Here is a 5518-nt window from a genome sequence, read left to right on the forward strand (position 1 = left end):
AAAAATCTCCAAACAAACAAAAGCCCAGGGCCAGATGGCTTCCCAGGGGCATTACCAAACATTTAAAGAAGAACTAATTCCTGTTCTCCTTAAACTGTTTCAAAAAACAGAAATGGAAGGAAAACTTCCAAACTCATTTTATGAGGCCAGCATCACCTTCATCCCAAAACCAGACAAGGATCCCATCAAAAAAGAGAACTATAGACCAATATCCTTAATGAACACAGATGCAAAAATGCTCACCAAAATACTAGCCAATAGGACTCAACAGTACATTAAAAAGATTATTCATCATGCCCAAGTGGGATTTATTGCAGGGCTGCAAGGTTGGTTCAACATCCGCAAATCAGTCAATGTGATACAACACATTAATGAAAGAAAGAACAAGAACCATATGATACTCTCAATAGATGCTGAAAAAGCATTTGACAAAGTACATCATACTTTCCTGATCAAAACTCTTCAAAGTGTAGGGATAGAGGGCACATTCCCCAATATTATCAAAGCCATCTATGAAAAACCCACCGCAAATATCATTCTCAATGGAGGAAAATAGAGCTTTTCCACTAAGGTCAGGAATATGGCAGGGATGTCCATTATCACCACTGCTATTCAACAGTACTAGAAGTTCTAGCCTCAGTAATCCGACAACAAAAAGAAATTAAAGGCATCCAAATCAGCAAAGAAGAAGCCGAACTATCACTCTTCACAGATGATATGATACTCTATGTGGAAAACTCAAAAGACTCCACTCCGAAACTGCTAGAACTTGTACAGGAATTTAGTAAAGTGTCAGGATATAAAATCAATGCACAGAAATCAGTTGCATTTCCATACACCAACAACAAGACAGAAGAAAGAGAAGTTAAGGAGTCAATCCCATTTACAATTGCACCCAAAACTGTAAGATACCTAGGAATAAACCTAACCAAAAAGTCTAAGAATCTATACTCGGAAAACTATAAAGTACTCATGAAAGAAATTGAGGAAGACACAAAGAAATGGAAAAATGTTCCATGCTCCTGGATTGGGAGAACAAATATTGTGAAAATGTCTATGCTACATAAAGCAATCTACACATTTAATGCAATCCCTATCAAAATTCCACCCATTTTTTTCAAAGAAATATAACAAATAATCCTAAAATTTATATGGAGCCAGAAAAGACCTTGAATAACCAAAAGCATATTGAAAAATAAAGCCAAAGTTGGTGGCATCACCATTCCGGACTTCAAGCTCTATTACAAAGTTGTCATCATCAAGACAGCATGGTACTGGCACAAAAACAGACACATAGATCAATGGAACAGAATAGAGAGCCCAGAAATAGACCCTCAACTCTATGGTCAACTAATCTTTGACAAAGCAGGAAAAAATGTTCAATGGAAAAAAGACAGCCTCTTCAACAAATGGTGTTGGGAAAATTGGATGGCCACATGCAGAAAAATGAAATTGGACCATTTCCTTACACCACACACAAAAATAGACTCAAAATGGATGAAGGAACTCAATGTGAGAAAGGAATCCATCAGAATCCTTGAGGAGAACACAGGCAGCAACCTCTTCAACCTCAGTTGCAGCAATGTCTTCCTAGGAACATTGCCAAAGGCACGATAAGCAAGGGCAAAAATGAACTATTGGGATTTCATCAAGATCAAAAGCTTTTGCACAGCCAAGGAAACAGTTAACAAAACCAAAAGACAACTGACAGAATGGGAGAAGATATTTGCAAATGACATATCAGATAAAGGGCTAGTGTCCAAAATCTATAAAGATCTTAGCAAACTCAACACCCAAAGAACAAATAATCCAATTGAGAAATGGGCAGAGGACATGAACAGACATTTCTGCAAAGAAGACATCCAGATGGCCAACAGGCACATGAAAAAGTGCTCCACATCACTCAGCATCAGGGAAATACAAATCAAAACCACAATGAGATACCACCTCACACCAGTCAGAATGGCTAAAATTAACAAGTCAGGAAATGACAGATGCTGGCAAGGATGCGGAGAAAGGGGAACCCTCCTACACTGTTGGTGGGAATGCAAGCTGGTGCAACCACTCTGGAAAACAGCATGGAGGTTCCTCAAAATGTTGAAAATACAACTACCCTATGACCCAGCAATTGCACTACTGGGTATTTACCCTAAAGATACAAACATAGTGATCCAAAGGGGCACGTGCACCTGAATCAATGCACTATGGAAAGAACTTAAATGTCCATCAACAGATGAATGGATAAAGAAGATATGGTATATATACACAATGGAATACTATGCAGCCATCAAAAGAAATGAAATCTTGCTATTTGCGATGACGTGGATGGAACTAGAGGGTATCATGCTTAGCGAAATAAGTCAAGCTGAGAAAGACAACTATCATATGATCTCCCCGATATAAGGAAGTGGCGATGCAACATGAGGGGATGAGGGGTAGGAGAAGAATAATTGAAACAAGATGGGATTGGGAGGGAGACAAACCATAAGTGACTCTTAATTTCACAAAACAAACTGAGGGTTGCTTGGGGGAGGGGTTTTAGGAGAAGGGGGGTAGGGTTATGGACATTGGGGAGGGTATGTGCTATGGTGAGTGCTGTGAAGTGTGTAAACCTGATGATTCACAGACCTGTACCCCTGGGGATAAAAATACATCATATGTTTATAAAAAAATAAAAATAAATAAAGATAAAGAAAAGAGATGTTAACTAACTAGAAATTAAAAATTAAATAAAAACTTGAACAAAATAAAATTAAAAGAAGGAAAAAATAATAAATAAAATTACTGTACAAAGGAATTGACTTCTCCAAACATATTTTTGAAGCAGCTGTTAGTTACATTTTCCTGTTCAACAAACAGAATCATTTTTCCAGGGAACTTAACTTAAAGCACATTAATATTCATAATATATCTGGAGATTGTCACAGTAGTCATTCCTTCCACTTAGACATTTTATTTTCCTGTTAAAATGCAAATATATTATCTGGGAGGATGACACATTAAATCATTAGCAACCATTAGAAATATGGTTCAATTAGCTCAATAGTCTGTCTCTACTCCTTGAAAGAATTAGGAAGAGTTAATGGTATTAGGGAGTCAGTACTTAGGACAAGAAGTAATTGACTTTGAAGAATCAGCTCTCCAAAAGCATCCTGGTAAATAGCCAAATGAGAGGCATCAGAGTACCGGATTACTTACTGAGGTTACAAAGGAAGGAGGAACTAGTAATAATCTTAACTAAAACATCCTTGCCCTTGGTCTTAAATTGTTTTTGGTATGTTTAGAAATTTAGACATTCAGGCAATTTCATGGTTGGTCTTTTTAAAAGTATATGCTTTTAAAAAACTATAGAATTTTTAAACATTTGAAAGCATGATTGTTATTTCAAATCTATAAGTTTACAAAATGACATTCATTTTTGATCTTCTGCCTATTGATATAATATTATAGCTGCTAGGCTGTAAGTATTCTGGCAATTTTATGTTATAGGGCTAAAAAAATGTGCTTATGACATTTTAGATTTGAGGCATTATCATCATTCTCTCAGCATATTTATGGAATGCTTGTTCTGCTCCAGGTAATAATGGGGAAATAAACTTAAAAACAAAATTTCTATTTCAACCATGTTTGATTGAGGAGTGTATAATCTAGGATATCTAATCACATATCAGATCTGAATTACAAAATGACCTTAAGATATATTTGTTATTAACATATGAGATGTATTATTCTATTGAATTTCAAATCAATTTAATATTTGGTAGAGGAAAATATAGTCTCTAACCACAAAATCTGCAAAAACCTGACTGAAACAGTAAGAAATAAAACATCTGGGTGTGGTGAAAAAATAATGAATAATGTTTTTCTGAAAATAAATAAATTGGAAAAAAAAAGAAATAAAACATCTAGCAGAGGAATTGTAGGATTCCTAAAGGTAAAGATAATTGGATAATTGATTCTAGTTTCATTTTTTTCCTACCTCAGGCTTCTGCATTTACTCTGGGATGGAGAATTACATTTTGAGAAGCCTAAGAAATTAGTTGTAGGAAGTGATTTGCACCTCATTGATAACACATGATTACACATAGGTACTGTCAAATGTGTATATATTCCCAGTGCAATTTTTAGGATAGACAGGAATCCATGAAATCAATAAGATCATAGGTAAACTTCAGATAATGACAATAGAAGGTTTTATTTTAAATTAATTAAGATGTATTTAAAATTTCTAAATATGTATGGGGCACCTACGTGGCTCAGTAGGTTAAGCATTGGACTCTTGGTTTTGACTCAGGTCATGATCTCATGAGTCCTGAAATCAAGCCATGTACTAGGCTCCAGGCTCAGCAGGGTCTGCTTGAAGATTCTCTTCTTCTGCTCCTCCCCCCATTCATGCTCTCTAAAATAAATCTTCAAGAAAAAAATAAAATTCCTAAATATTTATATATGATAGCATGTGTGAAATTTGTCAACTTTATTAATATGTAATTGAAGAAGCTGAATCACTAAAGGCAGCCAATTTCATTTGAAGCAAAGGAAAAAACATTATATATTGATGTTGACAGTAGAACATAGCATATGGGATATAGCAGTGCTTAACAAGTCTAGAAAATACAGGGTGGAGGAAGATTAGGGGATGACTAAATTAAAGAATACACACAGACACATGTGTGCATGTGCATCTACAAATACATACATATGGATATGCATTTGAATATTGTAAGGACAAATATAAATTTAAAATAAAAGACTTAAATTTCCCTATTGAAATAAGAGATTTCTTTCCCATCCATTTTCTTGGAGCATCTACTTTAGAAAACTTATAATTAAGTGCTTCTCCTTCTTTGAAATCAATGTAAGGGCTCCTGTGTGGGTCGGATGTTAAGCTTCTGCCTTTGGCTCAGGTCATGATCCCAGGGTCCTGGGGTGGAGTCCCACATTGTGCTCCCTGCTCAGTGGGAAGCCTGCTTCTCTCTCTCCCACTTCCCCTGCTTGTGTTCCCTCTCTTGCTGTGTCTCTCTCTGTCAAATAAAATCTGAAGAAGAAGAAGAAGAGGAAGAAGAGGAGGAAGAAGAGAAAGACTACGAGGAACATGACGAGGAAGAAGATGAAGAAGAAGACAAAGATGATGAAGCAGACAATGATGATGACGACCTCAATGATGAAGAAGAAGAAGAAGACGACGGCGAAGAAGAAGGAGAAGAGGAAGAAGAAAAAGACGAAGATGAAGAAGAAGAAGAAGACAAAGAAGACGACGAAGAAGAAGACGAAGATGATGAAGAAGAAGATGAAGAAGAAGAAGGAAGAGGAGGAGGAGAAGAAGACAACGATGATGAAGAAGAAGGAGAAGACGAAGAAGAAGAGAAGACGATGAAGATGAAGAAGGAGAAGACGAAGATGAAGAAGAAGAAGAAGATGATGAAGAAGATGACGACGAAGAAGAAGACGAAGAAGAAGAAGAAGACGAAGAAGGAGAAGAAGAAGATGACGATGAAGAAGATGAAGAAGAAGAAGACGA

The sequence above is a fragment of the Neovison vison genome, chromosome 9, assembly GCF_020171115.1.
Source record: "Neovison vison isolate M4711 chromosome 9, ASM_NN_V1, whole genome shotgun sequence".
Classification (NCBI taxonomy): Eukaryota; Metazoa; Chordata; class Mammalia; order Carnivora; family Mustelidae; genus Neogale; species Neogale vison.